Here is a 20,535-nt window from a genome sequence, read left to right on the forward strand (position 1 = left end):
GAGAAATTTTACTTGCAAATTAGTAACTTTCTTTCCCTTTAAAATCACTTCACTAACTGATAGATTGACACTTTATACCGAAATTGAAGAATAGAGCTGCAGTATGTAAAACTAAGTAATTTCATTTGATTATTGATGATTTTAGAGTAAACGTTTTTTCAGTTTCTGTCTCAAACACCGGGGAAAAATTATGTATTTTTCGTCATTCTTAAGTATTAATAAATATGTATTTTAAATATATATTTACATATTTCGGATTATTTGCAATTTTTTATATTGTTGGGGAGATAAAAAAAAGGAAATTTCTTCAGGTTCTATTTCTTCAGGCATTTGGGGCTTTATTGTACAACACGTTTAAAAATTATAACAATAATACATAATTATATAGAGCTTGATATTTGCAAGCAGTTTAGAGAAAGTGTTATAAGTCTCCATAAATTATTGCATTGAATCAGAACTTATTAGACTTTAAAAAAAAAAATACATATGTAACTCTGAATCAGCATGAATATGAGGGGCGTTTATAAGAAAAAAATTGCTTTCAAATTTTTTATTAGGCCATTAAATTATGTAAGAATATAAATAACAAAAGAAAAGTTAGGAAAGAGATTTTTCCCACGATGATATCAGTCGTGATATTGTGTTTAAAAATCATTACTCTAATGTGGCATACCCTTTCATAACCGTAGCAAGTGATTTACAGACTTTTTATAAATTACTCGTATTGAATCGGAGCTCTGTACAAGAAAACAGACTTTTTGAAAAGCTAGCACGCCTGTGAGATTTATCGATACCTGAATATGACTGATTTTTTATTTTTTTAAATAACATTACATTTCTAGTTTTGTTATGTGTATCAGCATCAATATTTTGTTTACAAACAGTTTCATAGTTTATTTAATGTTTTTTAAATTATACAAACATGGCATACTTTTCATTTTTCATTCAATTTTTATAATCAGAATAATAATAAAAAAGATCCCATAGGTATTTTTTAAATTTCGAATACAATGGGCAACGAATCCAATTTTCCTCACGTGTTAAAGTCTTGCTCGTCTTATAGCAGAGTGGCGACATCTTCTGTCTAGAAAAGAAATTAAATGATCCTTCTTAAATTAATAGAAAGATTTTTTTTTTCTTTTTAAATCTTGCTGCGATAAGTAATCAGAGTTTTATTTAATATTTTAAAGACATCTAATACAAATTAAATGATAGTAGAGGAATATATGTGGCGTTTTCTGAGCCATTTATTTAAGTTTCAGTCACATAACTATGCAATATATAGCATACATTAATGTATAAAAAAGTATAAAAATCATTTGTTATTCATGCTAAGTATAACAAACATTGCTTTCTCTTATATTTTCTGTATAAAATATGTAAGTTTTTGCATGTTTATATATAAGCATTAACATAGAAGGGCTATTCTTCTCAAAAAGCATTTTGCGTCGAATCATTAAATGCGGTGAATCACTTTAGAAATTGTTGCCACCAAATATTATCACCTTGTATTATATTAAAAAAATCAATAATAAATAAAATCCATGAATATATGCATATTTCTCACAGTGTGAAAAAACAACGGTACCTAGATCTATCAAATTTTGAATAACATTGTCATCCACCCGAATATGTGGGAATTTGGAATTAGAAATTTTGTTTTATCAATTTCACATTTATTAAACTTGAACGAATTTTTTGTCAACGAACTCAACGATTGCAAACCGAGCAATAAAAACACTGTACGATAGGGGGGGGGACATTTTTAGCTACTGCACCGGAAACTGTCTATCGGAAATTCTAAACAAGCTATGCTATTTTTAAATACATTTATCCCAAATACTCTCGAAACGTGTCTGTAAATAAAAGAAAGCAACGTCCTCTTTGGGCGTAATATAAAATATGAAACGTTCAAACTTTTTTTTTCGGGAGGAGTTGCTTTTTGTGTCAAATTTAGTAGTATTTGGTTTTACGTCGACATAACTTTCCTTAATTGCTTACTGCAATGGTTTCAAACTCAAACTGAGGCCGACATTTTAACAAAATATTCTTTAACTAAATTTTAATTTTTTTACTCAATATTTATTAAAGCATACAGTAATAGTAATGATACAAAGCTCAAAAATCTAATTCCATCTACTTTCTCTCAAAAATCTAAAGAAAGTTGAAATCAGCAAAAATTACGTACACTTTGTTATTGAAACCTATTGATAGCTAAATATGAATTCTTAGAATGATATTTATTTCCAATTTTTCTAATAAACTGGATTAATCACTAAATAAATTTTAATGTAATTTTAACTTCAAATCATACTTTTAACTTACATTAAAAATGAACAACCTATGAAAACTTTGCAAGTGGTACAAAATTTGAGATTAAATGATAAGAACCTTAATTTTTTATTTATTTAGTAAATGTTTCTTGAATGTATACAAAAAAAAAAAAAAAAAAAAATACTATATCAAAGATAAATTCATTTTCTCCATTTATAGATTTTTAGGACGTTACTCGTTTTCGTCAATGAAAGTAATGTAAAATAAAGCTCAGAATCATTAAGATCTTAAAAATTCTTCCAATAACAAGTTATGTCGTACTAATTTGCCAGAAATATATAAATAATAAAATTTCTTAAAGAGCCCCATGCGGGCCGCGAGCTGCCAATTTGAAATCACTTCCTTAATTGTGTAAAAGAATCTGATGTATACACCACAAGACTTCCTTGTACGGAATATTAAATTATATGCATTCCTTCTTGTATTTCATTTAAACTTATTGGACTGAATTAAATCTACTTCCTCGCTAGCGCATAAACCACAGTAGAATAAATGCGCTCTTTAAAATTCACCATCTTTGTTTACCATAGCTACACTCTGACACCAAGTTCACTTAACAGCGTTACATTTCGTTCATATTATATAACTCAGAATGCACACAATTTATATCATTTGTAGAATTATCTAATCGTTGCCACATGTTCTATTCAAATACTGTAATAAATCTAAAACGATGATCAAAGAAATTAAGCAAATAAAAAAAAGGAAACGTTTTTCACGGAAGATTCAGTATTTTTCATTCAATTAATTCAGTTCTCACTTCCCGACAAGGAAAAAATACGTAAAAACTCAAAATATCTATATTAAAAATTACGAAGTAAGTCTTAAACCGTCATTTTCTCGAACAAATTCCGGAATGGATTAAGCATGATTTAATTCGCAAAAATAAAAGAAGGCGTTATCTTTGTTGTTGCGAAGCTTAGTCTCTCTTTATTGGCAACAAATCCGTTATCCGTTTCAAATGTAAATAAACATGGCCGCCGCCATCGTAAAAATAGTTAGGCTTAGCCGCACTTAAACAGCTTTAAATTGTTGATAACTCTAAAAATATTGCATGCAGATTTACTAAAGGCATAAAAACCTTAACCGGAAGATAAAAACATAATACAATCATTTTTAAAGCAAAAAATGTTCAATTTACAAACATATAAGAGTAAAGAAACTGAGATCACTGAGCCGGGTAACAGAGTGGATATATATATAAATATATTTATATACGTTTGGTGCGGCCGATAGCAACCAAACTACGAGGTGCACATCTTCATGTTATAGCAGTCCTATATACAAAATTTCAACGTTGTGAGGCTACTCGTTTTTGAGTTATGCGATATACGTACGTACAGACGCCACAAAAAGTTCTCTTCAGAATTAATTTTAATTCAGTTTTATAGTTTTCTGGAGGAAAAGCGTCTCTTATTCTGTTCCCTACTTACAGATGTAACGCAAAAACATCCTTAAATTGCATTCGATAGCGGTCATGATGGGTATTTTCGTCAAAATATGATGCCTGAAACTTTTCGCGATTACAATACTTCCTTTTTACTTCGTACAAAAAGGTAAAAACAGTGATAAATTTAAAATATAATGTACTTTACCGAAAAATAATCATTAATATTTGAAAGAACTAAAAATAGATATAAATCTAAAATAAAGCTCGGATTTAAATTGTTAAGCATTTAGAACTTCATTAATTCAGAGAGTATAAATGATATTTTACGCTCTTTCCTATAAGAGATTTTATCTTTTAGAAATAAGTGACATCGTTTGGCATGTAACTGTATCAAATTCTACGTTGTAGAAATAGGTACGTAATCTGAGAATTTCATTTGTTATTTGGGCAAAGGGACATTAGCAGAAATGCCCTCGAAACATATATGTGATTGAAAGAAGAAAAAAAAATACCTCCTTCGGGCGTAATATAAAATCTAATATTTCTGTGTCTTTTTAGGATACATGTTTAATATTTTATATTGAAGCGCATATGAATACTTAATAATGGAACTGTACAACTGAAACTTTAGTTAGGTTTGGTATAGTTTTATAATGGCAAAGCACACTAAGCGTTATCTGCCTAAAGGGAGGGATTCCTTCGTGGAGGACTTTCGAAGGAGAACTAGCTCGTGTACACTTTACACATGGCAGAAACCACGAATACGCCCCATGCAGCCAGCCTGTTCGCCTGGATTCGAACACAGATCGTTCGGCCGCTGATGGACCTAATTTAGTTATATTCATGTTGTTAATTATAAAAACTTAATAGTAAATGACATCATAGAAAATTCTAGAATCTTCAGTTAAAAATTCGTCTAAAACTTTGTGTATAAAACTGAGCTGATACTATAGAATGTTGATTCTAAGAAAAGTTCCTTCTGGATGATTAAAAATAAGTATGGAATGACTTGAAACATTCTCCTTGTGATACAGAACGGGAAATAAACTCAGGAGACGAGAAGCTCAGATTTTTCTGCTTTAATTATTAAATGACGAGGACACCAAATCTCAGCGATCAGGATAACGATCTTATATTTTGTTCCTTCTTCCGGCATGGCTTATTGGCGTAATGATAGCACACTGGCCGCGTATTCGAGAGGTCCAGGTTCGAGTCCTGGCGAGGACATTCAAAAAAAAACCTGACTCCACAATGGTACCTAAACTAAAAAGATGGTTGGCAATAATTCATTACTACACTTTAGATTAGGTGGGAAATAATGTAACGATATACTGCGGATATAGGACAGCGAGTTTCTGTAACATAGTGCGAGTTTTTGAAACGTAGTGCGAGGTTGAGTAAGGAAGTTTACAGTGCGGTAAAGTAGTGTTAGAGCGGTGTAACGTAGTGCGAGTTTATGTTTCGTGGCTTTAGAGCGGAATAGTGTTACAGCCGTATAACGTAGTGCGAGTTTGTTCCGTGGCGTTAAAGCGGTGTAACGTAGAGCGGGTTTGTTTCGTGAGAGCGGTGTAGCGTAGTGCGAGTTTATGCTTCGTGGCGTTAGAGCGGTGTAACGTAGTGCGAGTATGTATCCTGGCGTTAGAGCTGTGTAACGTAGTGCGAGTTTATGTTTCGTGGCGTTAGAACGGTGTAACGTAGTGCGGATTTATGCTTCGTGACGTTAGAGCGGTGTAACGTAGTGCGAGTTCATACTTCGTGGCGTCCGAGCGGTGTAACGTAGTGCGAGTTTATGCTTCCTGGCGTTAGAGCGGTGTAACGTAGTGCGAGTATGTATCCTGGCGTTAGAACGGTGTAACGTAGTGCGGATTTATGCTTCGTGACGTTAGAGCGGTGTAACGTAGTGCGAGTTTATGCTTCGTGGCGTCCGAGCGGTGTAACGTAGTACGAGTTTATGCTTCGTGGCGTCCGAGCGGTGTAACGTAGTGCGAGTTTATGCTTCGTGGCGTCCGAGCGGTGTAACGTAGTGCGAGTTTATGCTTCGTGGCGTTAGAACGGTATAACGTAGTGCGAGTTTATATTTCCTCGCGGTCAAGCGGTGTAACGTAGTGCGAGTTTGTTTCCTGGCGTTATAGCGGGGTGTTAGAGCGGTGTAACGTAGTGCGAGTTTGTTACGCGCCGTTAGAGTGGTGTATCGTAGTGCGAGTTTTTTGTAACGTAGTGCTGTAGCGGGGTAACGTAGTGCGAGTTATGTAACGCGATAATCCGTTTGGCTCCTGCTTAATTTCAAAGCAAGATCATGCTTTAAAGGCCCAAACTCTGGTAAATCCTAGCTATTGTAATTTAGTATGCTTTTTCACTTTCCTTAGAAGCATAACTAAACTCCATTTCATTAAAAGCCCTTTACCAACGCTTTCCAGTTCCTATCCCTCCTTATTTGCGCCAGTAGGAGTCTACCTTCGAGGTAATTGAAACAAGTCTAAAACAGAAGCAGTTTGTTTCTATTTTAGTTAAAGCATCAAATCGTTCATTTCCACAACAAATCGTTCATCACAAAGCAACAAGCAAGAGGATGTCCACAGGGATCGTGTATGAGCGCGGGCCTTTGAAATTCCACTTTTAACCATATTATCGACCATCACTGGCCTGCTCACACACAAATCGTAGCATTTGCAGACGATGTTGCTTTCATCATCAACTGCCGCTCCAGAGAACAACTCCAGGAAAACTGCAATAGTACCCTTCAAATTTTCAACGCTCTATGCAAAAGAATAAAACTACAGATCTCACACCAAAAATCGCAGGCACTGATTGTCCACAAACCACGTCGAACTATTACTCGAAATCCCACATTTAAAATAGACAACCACAGGATCCGATGCGTGGAAACGATTAACTACCTCGGCCTCACCATTGAATACATCACCACCTCACTGGCTTCAGCACTTACACAACAAAAAAGAAACTCACCACTATGAAAATAGCACAAGCTCTGAAGACAATGTGTGGTTACTCATGGGTCTTGAACCACCGAATTATGAAAATACTACTTACAACCGTGGTGAACAAGATCATCATATATGGAGCCGCTATTTGAGCAATACCAAAATATTGAGCAACCACCAGAAAGTTGCGAGCTCTAGACGCCATACAAAGACCTTTCCTTATAAATATCGCCAGAGCATTCTCAACTACTTCTAACAACGCCCTACAGACACTGGCATGTGTGCTCCCGCTCCCAATCCAAGCACAAATGGACGCAATCTCCTCAATAGTCATCCAACTCAAGAAAACAACTAACTTTAATGACACCACATTCCACCCAATAGACTACGAAGATCAGCCTAAAAAGTACTTTGCTTTGAATCTTCAAAACCTGCACTGTATTTTCGACAAATCACCACCCACAACGGAATACACGGCTTTCACTGACGGCTCAAAAATCGAACAAAAGGTTGGCAGCGCTGCAACCATCCAATATAACCTTAGCTCACACACAGAATGGCAAGGGCACCTTACATATCTAAACAGCGTGCACCAAGCTGAACTGACAGCAATCCTCTACAGTATGCAAGAGCTCCACCAACTACCAACGGATACAGTCCATATCGTCAGAGACCACCAGTCATCAATCTATGCTATGAAAAATCCCTGCACAAATTCACTAATAGCCCTTCAAATACAAACAATTATCAATTCCAGCCAAAAGAATGGACGAAACATGGACGAAAGGTCAAAGCAATTGCGCCGGCAGGTCAAAGCAAAGCAGGCAGTTCTCGAACAGTCAGGCACTACCGTCCACTTCCATGGCCACGCTCCACACTGAAGTTTGCTCTAAAAGTGACGGCCAAAGAAGAGTGGCAGAGACAATGGGATCAAGGACCGCAAGGCAGAAGGACGCATTCACTTGTCCCATGCGTCGATACTGAGCGCACCGTTTATAATTATTATCTCTCTCAATATATCTCTGATCATGGACCGTACGCAAAGAACTTCTATGAACGAAAACCTTTCAGAGTCTGAAATATGCGTTTGTGGCAATCCGGGTGATCCAGACCACTATTTATTTCAATGCCCAATAACAGAAGACTATCATATCCGCCATCCCACAGCACCAGGAACAGACTTCAAACGCTTCTTGATAAAGCACAGGAAAATCCACATTAGTATCAAAAACATAATTGACACACTCTACCGTCACGGTTTGAAACTGTGTGCTCCATAACTGTTTTAAGTGCTTTTTCTTCTCTGGTACGAACGCCAGTTTTCCAATGGGGGTGCCTTTATAGTCATTGCAATAGTTTATCTTAGTGTATCAATGTCAGTACAGATTTAGCACTTAGACAATACGATCACAGTTATGCACATTAAAAATGGCATAACTGGAACTGATGAACTCTACTGTATGTATGAACTCTGACCCAATTCATGAAATGTCAATGAACTGTGAACCATCTATGTATGTACTGCTACACTGTCCCAATAACATCACAATAACTTAGCCAAGATAATAATGTTTAATGTTTTTCCATTCAATTCTTTTTTTTATTTGTGTTTATTTGTGTACATATATTTATATTTATAATTTCACCATCGACTGTAATGTATGGTATTGTATTTGTAATGTCATTGTCATCAGCAACTGTATCTCTCCTACCACAAGTTCTCTATGCCCTAATGATTAACGTTTCAATTAACAGTGATGCGTGGCGTAAGTACGCCCTGTGGAGGTGTTCATCTCAAGAAGGTTAGTGTGAAGGAGCGACACCAGTTCTGCCAATGGCAATGTGTTGGTACTTTGGTACTTCCCACAGTCCTGTCCTGTTTCTATTTTAGTTTCTATTTCGCAGTGGCTAGCGCAGCTGCACCACATGTCCGGCGTTCCATACCCGGGCTGGGCAAGGTTGACTCACCCTTTTATTCCTTGAGTGGCTCGATAAAATGAGTACCAAGTTCGCTTGGGGCTAAGCACCGTGGTCCTGCGACAAGCTGACCACTTGTCCATATGCTCATACACAACCCGGGACCCACGGTCAAGAAAGCAGATTTCGTGCACTGCAAGCCTTGGCCCACTAGGGCTACTTTAACATATTTTACATTTTTAATTTTGCTGAAAGGAAATGAGTGATGAGTTACCTAGAAAACGTTTTACGACATTTTGTCTGAATCTGTAAAAAATAAGCACAATAGCTTTGATTTAACAAATTACAAATATCCTTCTTCAATAAATAAACAAAATATGTGTAAATCTCTAATAAATAGACTGGATCGCAGTTAAAGTAATAAACAGAGGAGCGTTCTTCCACACAACATTTATTCACGAACACCAAAGACGAACTGATACATATACATAATTGACATCACAGTTTCTTTTTACAAACAAACACTACCGCCATCTATTGGCAATCTATGGATACACAATCCTAAACTTAACACTCCCCCCCCATGCATCCGCAACGGATGCATCAATTTTACTGAACTTCAAGATTATAAAGTCTTTCAATTGGTCTTCTAACAACACCCTTATCCAACTGAATCTCACAAGATCTAATTCTATCATCTCTTCCTTAATCCTACCTATCTTGAAATAATTCCTTAATCCTACCTATCTTCCAGTTACAGCGTGTCACATTATCTTCTCGTACAACATCATTAATTAAATAATAATTTAAATACGGGAGAATTCTTTGGAGGTTTTGAAAACATGACTGATCTTAATTCTAAGAAATATTCTTTATAAAACCTTTTTCAAAAATGCTCTAATATTAATTGCCTATGCTTCCATCTTTTAATCAACTGAGATCTTGTAGATTCTAGTTTAGATTCAGGTGAAGGTAAAACAGTCAATCTAGATCCAGTTATAAAATGAGATGGTGAAAGAGGATCAGGTTCATTTGGTTCATTGTATACATACGTTATAGGTCTAGAATTAATAACAGCTTCAACTTCAACTAAAACAGTATACAGTTCTTCATAATATAAAGAAGCTTTACCTAAGATACGTTTTAAACAAGTTTTTACAGATCTTACCAAACGTTCCCAGAATCCGCCCCACCAAGGAGCACCTTCTACAATAAATTTCCATTCAAACCCATTTTTACCAAGGAAATTTAGAACCTTTTCATCTTTACATAATTTATACAAATATTTTAATTCACGATCAGCAAGCAGTCTTAAAGGTTTTAGCATTATCAGAATATACAACTCTACAAACACCCCTACGTGCAAAAAATCTACGTAAGGCTTGAATGAAACACTCTGCACTTAAATTTGATAACAATTCTAAATGGACTCCTCGAGTCACTGCACAGGTAAACAATGAAATATACACTTTTGTACCATCCTTTAAATACAAAGGGCCAGCGAAATCTATGCCACTTACCTCAAATGGTTGAGCTTTCTCCACTCGGTCAGCTGGAAGAGGAGCCGATATCTCGTGTCCAGTTTAGCATTATATTTTTTACAAAATCTACAATCATGTAACGTCTAGCTTTTAAAATCCAAAATTTCCCTCTTACTTGCACTAAAGTTTCATTTACACCACTATGAAGTACCTTTTCATGACAATTCAAAATAATTAAACGAGAAAAATAATTATTTGGTAATATTATAGGCTGAATTTCATCGACATCTAATGATGATTTCACTAATCTACTTCCAACACTTAAACAACCCTTTTCATCCATTACTGGATTTAACCCAAACAATTTGGAATTATGAGACAATAATGGTTTTTTACATTTAACATCATTCAACTCTTCAAAAAAATACTCACCTTGTGATAAGAAAACCCAATAACACATAGCATTACATATTTCATTTTTGGTCACAGGACCAATTACTCTATTCTGTGACTTTAAATTATTAATGAATCTAAATACATATGACGTGACTCTTAAAAGTTTACCTAAGTCACTAAAGTTTTCTATTTTTAACACAGGTTGTAAAGGTTGAACACTGCTAGTAACTTGAGTCACAACTCTTTCTTCAACACTATCTACTATGTTAAAATGCTTGTTCACAAAATGCTTTAGGCCAATTTATTTCATCTTGATGAAGCCATGGAGGTCCATGCCACCACACTTGATCTACTACAAGATCACTCACTTTAACACCGCGTGTAATTTTATCGGCTGGATTATCTGAGCCAGGACAATGATGCCACATACTCGGAGATATTTTGTCTTGAATTTCGGACACTCGATTTTGTACGAATGTTTTCCATCGCCGTGGTGAGTTCTTTATCCAATGAAGCACAATAAGAGAATCTGTCCATAAATGAATCTTAGCTTGAGTAAAATGCACACGGACTGTAGTTACAAGTCTTGCACCTAACACTGCTGCCATAAGCTCGAGTCTTGGTAAAGATAATTTTTTCAGGGGAGCCACTCTGCTCTTGGCTATCACTAAACTTGTTCCACAATATTTTAAGCTACGGAATTTCACGTACACTGCTGCTCCGTAAGCACTTTGAGATGAATCACAAAAACAATGTAGTTCTAATGTTTCAGGTGTTTCATCAATATCACGAAAATACCACCGAGGTATCTGGATATTAGGTAGATCACATAGTTGCCTATACCATTTGTTCCACTTGTCTTGCAATTCTGGTGGGATAATTTCATCCCAATCAACACCTTTCAGCCATAAATCCTGAAACAGAACTTTTGCTTGAATAACATATGGAGCAAGAAACCCAATAGGATCGAAGATTTTTGAAGCAGCTTTTAAAACACAACGTTTTGTTTGGTCATTTGGCTGGATGAAATCAATAACGTCTTTAGCATTAAAACAGAAGATATCCTTAATTGTATCCCATTGAAGTCCAAGAATCTTTGAGGGGGAATCACAGTCAGGCAATTTAAAGCTAACGAAGTTGTCACTTGATTTATACTGGTTTTTTACAGTATCCGAATTAGAATTCCATTTGGTCAAAGTCATTGATGCCTTTTTCATTATATCATTGGCTTCATGATATATCTGTATAGCTTCCTCCTTCGTATCTGATCCACAAATAAAATCGTCAACATACATGAAGTTTTCTAACATTTCTACAGTTCTGGGATGGATGTCTTCAAATTTCTTTATATGATGCTTAATGCAAGCGCTCAGCAAAAATGGACTTGATTTTGCTCCAAACATTACACGACACATCCGATAAACTTGAATTCTCGGATTGCTCAAACTTGAATTCTCATCAATCCACAAAAATCGCATCGAATCCCGATCTTCAGGTGCAACAGAAATTTGTAAAAACGCTTTCTCAATATCTGACGTAAATGCAATTCAATGAAGTCGAAAATTTATTAAAACTTTCAAAAGTTCAGGAAGAAGATTTGGTCCTTGTAGTAAATTATCATTTAGAGATTCATGATTTTTTTCCTTTGAAGAAGCATCATAAACAATGCGAAGTTTCGTAGAATTATGATCCTTACGGATGACAGCACGGTGAGGTATGTAGTAAGTTCGTCTCCCAGATGGAGTACCAAGATCGACCTTTTCTATGATTTCTTCCTTAAGCTGATAGTCAATCACTTCTTTATATTGCGCATAAAAGTTCAAGTTTGATTTAAATTGTTTGATCAGATTTAAGAACCGTCTTTCAGCATTCTTAAAATTGTCTCTTAAAGTCACATTCTGATCTTTCCATGGAAGTCTAACTTCGTATCTATCACCCTTTTGTGTAATCGAGTTGTTAAATATCTGCAACGCGATTTCATTTTGTTCTTCGTCAGAAACATTTTTAATTCCTATAGATTCAATATCCCAAAACGATTCGACGCTTTTTAGAAGTTTCTCTTCTACACTTACGTTCAAACACGCATCATGGATTTGAAAGTCTGATGAAGGAAATTTGCCTTGTATACACCACCCAAACAAGGTTTTCATAGCTACGGCATTTCTGTTTATCCTTTTTATTTCTTCGCTTGCTATTTTCCACATAATGTCCGCGCCGATTAAAACGGAAATATGATTCATTCCATCGGCGCCGCCGCAGTCTGTCAAAGTGACGCCGAATGCTTGGAGTTTGGATTTGATTTCTACATCTGGTACTCGTATGTCGGCATTTGTTATGACTGGTACTTCAATGACTTCGAGATTTATGGATTTTTCAGGGTCATTAATATTTCGGAGCGTAAGTTCAACTTTCTTTCGACGGCAATGTTTCCCGTCCTTTTCACCGAAGGTATGCAGATTTAAAACAGTTTCTCCTTTCACTGGTAACTGTAATTTTCTTGATAAATCTTCTCGAATTGCAGAGATTTGGCTACCGCCGTCAAGAAGACATCTCACAACACAATTCTTATTTCTGCCCTCATCCACAGCATACACCGTTTGAAGCATAATATTAGATCCAGTTTTGGCAGAAGAATTTTGAACAATTTCCGCCGATGTTTCGGTTTCCTTATTTTTTACACTGGAGACAGCTGATGTGGGATTTACACACACACTTTCATGATGTTTACCGTGGCACTTTTTGCAGGAAAACTGTTTGTTCTTACAATTGATAGCTAAATGTTTACATCCAAAACACAGAAAACATTTTCCTGTACGTTTCAAAATGTTGAGTTTCTCATCAGCGTTCACCTCAGTACATTTATATTTCGTATGATCTTCTTTGTCACAAAATATACATTTGTATCCAATTGTTGATAAAGCTGAAGCAGTCGGAACTTTCGGTTTATAATTCGGATAAACTTTCGTGCGTTGTTCATTTTGATGAAAGTATGGTTTCTGATTCGTTTTCGCAGAGTTCATTAAACTTGCAGCTTCTCGACAGTTAACTTCCTTTTTTAAGAATTCTATAAGTTCCTTTATATCAAATCCTGCTTCCATATTTCGACTTCGAATAAATTCCAAATTTAATTCCTCTGGAAATTTCTGCAAAATGATAGGACAGAGAATATTTCCATAACTTCCAGAAGTAACGTTTAACGATTCTAAACTTCGAATGTTGACTTCGCATTCATCGTACAGCTTACGCAGTGCTTTAACATTTGAAATGTTTCCCACTGGTTCAAGGGATAATAATTTATTCATATGCGAGGTGATAACAACATCTTGTCTTCCAAAACGTTCTTTCAATATTTCTATTGCGGAATCATAATTCTGGTTACTTAAAGCGAAACCGGAAATGGCAGCTAAAGCATTACCTCCAAGTAAGGATTTTAGGTACGCAAATTTTTCAGTTTTTCTCAATCCACTATGATTATGAAATGTATTTTCGAAATGGTTCCAAAAGTCTAACCATTTACACGAATCTCCGTAATAAGTTCCGATTTGCAGACGTGGCAACTTCACTGTTTTCGCTTCAACTGGAAGTGCAGCATTAGCCGTTTCGTTCTGATGAACTGTTCTAGAAGATTCCGAATTTTCTTCAAAAATCGTTGCATTCTTCCTCTCCATATAACAGTTTTATCCTGGTATTCTTGACTTAAAGTAACTTCATTTTCAATCTCCTCCGAAGTTACTTTCGTTTCTATTTCTGAATCTAAACTTTTCAGTTCGTTGATTTTCTCAATTAACTGTTCATATAAATCCTCGATTATCTCAATTTTCTCATTTAGCGGAATATTATTTGCTAAATTCGATTCGACTTTGGTTATCAGTTTCGTAGTTAATTGTCTAACAACCGATCGTTTCTTTTTCAAATTTTCAAGAACGCCCTCCATTTTCGAAATATTCAGTCTGTCGATTTTCTGGTTCTTAATAATCCCGGTTTGCAGGCACCATAAACAAAATATGTGTAAATCTCTAATAAATAGACTGGATCGCAGTTAAAGTAATAAACAGAGGAGCGTTCTTCCACACAACATTTATTCACGAACACCAAAGACGAACTGATACATATACATAATTGACATCACAGTTTCTTTTTACAAACAAACACTACCGCCATCTATTGGCGATCTATGGATACACAATCCTAAACTTAACAAATAAATGAAGTGTAATAAGCAAAATTAGCGAAGGAAAAACAAATTGTTCATTACAGCAGGTTGAACCGCTATGATATTCTAAATATTGGAGAAGAGGACAAACTTATAGCTAAAGTCGCTGAACACTGGTAGTTCGGTCCGAGGTTCGAATCCTGCGAACGGGCTGGCTGCATGGGCGTTTTCGTGCTTTTCCCCATGTGTAACGTATATACGAGCCAGTTTCCCTTAGAAAGTCCTCCACGAAGGCATCCCTCTCCTTTGGCAGATAACCCTACTGTGCTTTGCCGTACTTAAATAGACCAAACTTACAGCACCACCATCTGCAGAAAATAGTGTTGCTTGATGAAAGTGTTGTTTGATTTTGCAGAAAAAAGTGATGTGAAGATTTCCCTGCTAAGGATAAGGATAGGGGGACGTGGGCACTATGCCTCTACCATACGGTTAATTAGTATAGCACCACGTCCACCATGATCTAGATAACCCTTAAGACAACACTAATTCAAATACGTGAGCACATTATTGAAAAATGACCCGTAGGAACCCATAAAAGTTTTTTATTCTATGAAAGTTTGTGGTTTTTACGGAGAATTGGCCTACGAGTAACCGTAGGCCAAATCTCCGTAAAAACCCACTAGTCTACTTAAGTACCAAGAGTGAAGACACACTAGAAGTACCTAAAGGGTAGAAAGACTAGAAGTACCGAAAGTGCGGACAGACTGGAAGTATCGAGAGTGCAGACTACAAGTACCGAGAGTGCAGAAACACTAGAAGTACCGAGAGTAGACACACTAGAAGTACCGAGAGTGCACTTAAGTACTACATAATTACTAGACACACTAATAGTACCCAGAGCGCAGACAGACTAAAAGTGCCGAGAGTGCAGACGCACTAGAAGTACCGAGAGTGCAGATATATTAGAAGTACCGAGAGTGCAGATATATTAGAAGTACCGAGAGTACTACTTAAGTACTAGACACACTGATAGTACCCAGAGTGCAGAGAGATTAGAAGTACCGAGAGTGCAGACGCACTAGAAGTACCAAGAGTAATTCTAGTCTTTTTAAGTACCAAGAGTGCAGACACACTAGAAGTACCCAGAGCGCGGACAGAATAGAAGCACTGAGTGTGCAAACACACTGGAAGTACCAAGAGTGCAGACACACTAGAAGTACCGAGAGTGCAGACACACTAGAAGTACCGAGAGTGCAGACACACTAGAAGTACCGAGAGTGCAGACACACTAGAAGTACCGAGAGTGCAGACAGACTGGAAGAATATTGCACGCAAATTAAATTTTGCACGCAGGTAAGTGGAGGACATGGGAAAGCTTTTCAGTGTATTATAATAAAGGAAATCCGAAAAGAATATTAAATAAATTATATTTTATAAGTGTTTAAGCAGAAATGTGTAAAACGCCCGGAGAAATTTGACAGTAGACCGACTTTATATTCGACGGCATTTTACTGTCTTAGTGCTCCAGGTATTGATTTCATTATATTCTATATTATAAAAGTGCGTCGCTCAACAGCGCAAAAAAAGGTCGTCATGTAAATATTCCATCAGATGTTTAAGAACATACCTGAAAAAAATGTTATTTTATTAAATGTGTATGAACACAGTATATGGTCTGCAAAATTTGCATGTTTCGCATTAAAAAATATTTGCAGTTATTGTACACTAAAAGGATCTATATTTTATGGTTTAAATGATGTATAATTTATATCTTCTGTATGAATTAGCAATGTTTTTATAATTATGAAAATGTGTATTTATGAAATTCTGTGTGTTTTCTTGCACGTGTAGTAAGAACAGCGCGTTTACCGTTAACATAATAAAGACTGTTCAAACATCTTAAAAATGTGTGGAATTTTGAAAGAAGACGATCCAAATAAGTCGAATAACCCTTCCAAACGAAAACTCGCATTTACAAAAAATGCAAAAAATTAGACAAAGATGCATTCTTCTGAAACACGTTTTCAATGCATAATACAGAGGCTGTTCGCACATTTTTTAGACGATTTTGGTAAGCGGTAATAAAAAATCGTTTGCTGCAAAAGAAGTAATTGCACTTGTACTATGTTTTTAGAAGTCAAGATTATCGTCTGTGGCTTGAAAGTTTTGCTTTTATTCAAAATGGCGAATTTAACAAAGCAGTGGTTCGAAGGCTACATTGACGCTCTTTCCGAAGAGAAATATGCATAAACTCCGTTATCCATAAATGATGTGAGAGTCATGGTTTTGTGATATCTAAAGCGTCGATAGGTAATATCATCTACAAGAAAGAAAAAAAAACGTCAAATTGGAGTCTCAAGTGGGACAAAAATTCCAAACAAGTATCCAAGGAAAAAACGGACATCTTCGACTATTGCAAAGATACGTTGTTTAATGTTAAAAGAAAAATCCCCCTAGTCAAAGGACAGTTGCAAAATCATTAAAATGCTCGTTGTCCACTGTAAACAAAATGATAAACGTTGATTTAATCTCAGAAAGCGAAAAAACGCAATGTGCATCGTCTTCTTCCAAAGCATATCGCTCAACGCAGGACACGCTTCAGAATTCTATATGAGAAACACTTATCCAAAGAAAATGAAAAACAATTGTCACAATAGATGAAGCGTGGGTGTATTTAAATGATTGTAACAAAAAGAAGAGCCATTTTTTATCATAAAAGGGGAGAAAAAAAATTAAGTATATGGTTCAAAGAATCGAAAGAAAGGTTTTCTAAGGGATTCATGATTGTTGCTGGTTTTTCTTATAATAGCAAGTTAAAAATAAAGAGAGTGCAAAAAAAATGTCAAGATTAACTTCAAATACTCTCAGGAAAATATTTTATCGCCAATTTTTTTGAATGAAATACCATCGCTTTTATCCACGCTGCCATCAATCTGTGAGACTCCATCAGGGCATAGCTAGCAATCACACATCAAAATCCACTGTAAATTTTCTAAAAGAAATGGAACAAAAAACTGGTATCAAGGCCATACCCTTCACTGATATACCTACTAAATCTCCCGATGTGTCACCTATGGATTTTTGTCCTTTCGGACTTTTAAAAACTGCATTATCGAAACGTTGCCCCAAAACCTTAACAGGACTCTGGAAAGCTGTTCGGTAGGAATGGGATAGAATACCTCTTCTGCCACTTCAAAAAGCATTATTATCCTGGAAATTGCGGTGTCGAAAGACAGTTCAGAATAAGGGAGACTCAAATAGAACATTTAAAACACAAGAATTACATGTAATTTAGTTTTGTGAATACAATATACATCGTCTAAAAAATGTGTGAACAGCCTCTGTATTCGTTAAAGTAGCGATTCTCAACCGCTTGTACGCAAAGCAAAAATTAAGTGGTACGCATATAAAGTACTTTTAACTATAAATTAAAATATCTCGTGAATAAAAAGAACACCCGGTAAAAATATCCTAACTGAAGATTTAAAAAATAACACCCTTGTTCACATTTGCCGCAACCGTAAAACATAATTTAAAGGCATTTCAAATAAAGCTATATGAATTTATTCGCACAACCTATTTGTGTAAACAAAGATTTTCTTCCATGTTATATTTGAAAAACAAATACAGAATAAAATTAAAAGTAAATCCTAATTTACCATTAAAACTAAGTGATATAAGACTAGACAAAGAAATTGACCTCTCCTAAACTGGCCCAAATTTCGCACTAAATTTTAGAATTAAAGTATAACATAAATTTTGATATTGTTACGTTTTTCTTCTGACACCAGTTGTTACGTTATATCCTTCCTTCAGGTTCGTACGGGGTTCGTAGATTTGGAGTGAATAACGACGACACTTGATGAAGTATCGAAACACACTTTATTAGTCAGTATTGTCAGGACAGCTCCAAATTTTACAGTCCTCGATGAACTACTATAAACATGCTGGAACTATCAGCAACACAGCCTTCACAATTTCAGGCAATAACGATCGAGACAGCTTCCTGCAAAGCACCAGAGTGCAGCTCCTGACTCTGCTTGGTCGTTCTCAGAACTCCACGTACTCTCAAGACTCTCCACGCTACAACTCGCGATGCACTGGACGACACACGAGCACAGCTCCCGACTCTTCGGTTCAGTCGTTCCCGGAGCTCAGCACGCTCTCTCGACGATGCACTAACCGTGATACACTAAGAGACTCCTTCGGTGCACTCGACGGCCCACTCGGCACTCGTTCCCCGGCTGTCAACTCGATCGACTCCGCACGGCTCGCTACACGAGGCACACTTTCTGAGACACACTCCCTCACTGCGGACCAGCAGGGTTTATATAGTTTTCGACTTGTGTGCGGGAACATTCTGGGCTAAACTGGTAAGAATTCGTTCCAGAAGGTTCTCCATCCGTCCATGGTATGTCGCCAAATGGGCGTTTTCTCGCCAAATGTGGCAACCCTACCTTCCCTTGCCATTTTATGGCAACCCTAAAACTGATTTGCTAGGAAGCTACCTTTAACATTTCGTAACAATATTTTCATGTGTGTATATTAAACACAAATAGCCAATACGTTATGCAAAAGACAAAATATATTTTTCATAATACTTCTATTCAGAATTTAAAAAATGTAGTGGTTGTACTAAATTTTTTCAATTCTTTGTTCAGATGACATTACTCGAAAGGTTGAGAAAAGCTGGTCTAGTTAGCTCAAAACGAACTTCATACATCTGCAAACTATGTTAATTGACGCAATTTATATGTGTTGTGGCCGTGATAAAATGGTTTCACGTATTGTGAACCATATTATGTCACAAATGTGGAAAACGCTGAGTGTGCGGATGAAAGCGTGGACGGAAAGAACTCCTTGGCGCGGCACATAAACGGACACAAAAGGATTGATATTCAGCGTAAAATCGAATATAAAAGAAGAAACCCAGCAAACTATAAAATACTTATCAAGCATATGAGGAAAGAAAGTAAAAATTCTGATTTTGAGAAATGGGAATTATTATAATGGATTCTTTAGAGTTACCCCGCTAAAATGAACAGAAAATAATTATTGAGAGAGAAAGTAAAGGCTCCCACGGCGTCCATTGGGGACAATTACAAATTATCGAAGATATTTTATGTCTTAAAGATTTTAATGAGGATATAAATGAAGAAAATATTATGTAGCGGGACGGGGTCTGGGTCATAATCCCGACAGCCGAAATCCCGACAGCCGAAATCCCGACAAGCCAGAATCCCGACAGTCGGAATCTTGACTGTCCAAAACCCCGACAACCCAAAGTCCCGACACGGTCGAAATCCCGACAGGGTCAGAATCCCGAGTGTCCAGAATCCCGACAGGGTCGAAATCCCGACAAGTTAATATCTAAATACAAACACTCAGTTTAGCTTAATAAAATACAATTTTTAACTAACTATTACATATTACTAATTAAAAGTTTAAATCAAAAAATCATAAAAATTATGTCATTACTTAAAATAATTTTTAACAAATTGAAATGACCGTTAAAATTTGAAATGAAAATTTATAAAATTCTTTTAATTAAGAAAAAGAAAACATCACTTACACATGCAAACGACATATTTACAGAGACACATTGTGAACGATAGCACGAAGATATTCCATCACAGGTCGATTATCACGATCGTCCACAACAGTCATAATTCTCCTTTCTCTGTGATCATCTACCTTTCTACGTTTTCGTTGTTGTTCTTCGCGAAGAATGCATTCAACTTGGTATTCCACATGCTCCTGTTCTTTTTGAAATCCTTCTATGATGTTATAAACGCCAACATGGCCCGTCCAATTAAGGTCTCCCATCTTCTGTGTCAATCCTCGACAGCATTTTGAGTGCGCGGAGCATTTATAGCTGCCTTTTCTAGATCACTAATGATTCTAGATGGCCTCAGTTCAATA

At 36.2% G+C, this 20,535-nt stretch overlaps 1 long non-coding RNA gene across 2 annotated transcripts in view; it reads right to left on the reverse strand.

Moving 5' to 3' along the window:
* Positions 1 to 868: 868 nt before the first annotated feature.
* LOC146993887 (uncharacterized) overlaps positions 869 to 20,535 on the reverse strand; it is a 151,623-nt gene continuing 131,956 nt past the window's right edge. For both annotated transcript variants that reach the window (XR_015043823.1, XR_015043822.1), the window contains one exon: positions 869 to 1,084. This is a non-coding gene — a long non-coding RNA (uncharacterized LOC146993887). The remainder of the gene's footprint in view (positions 1,085 to 20,535) is intronic.

Source organism: Stegodyphus dumicola, chromosome 11 (genome assembly GCF_044657685.1).
Source record: "Stegodyphus dumicola isolate Sdum_Otavi_A_Nest chromosome 11, ASM4465768v1".
NCBI lineage: Eukaryota > Metazoa > Arthropoda > Arachnida > Araneae > Eresidae > Stegodyphus > Stegodyphus dumicola.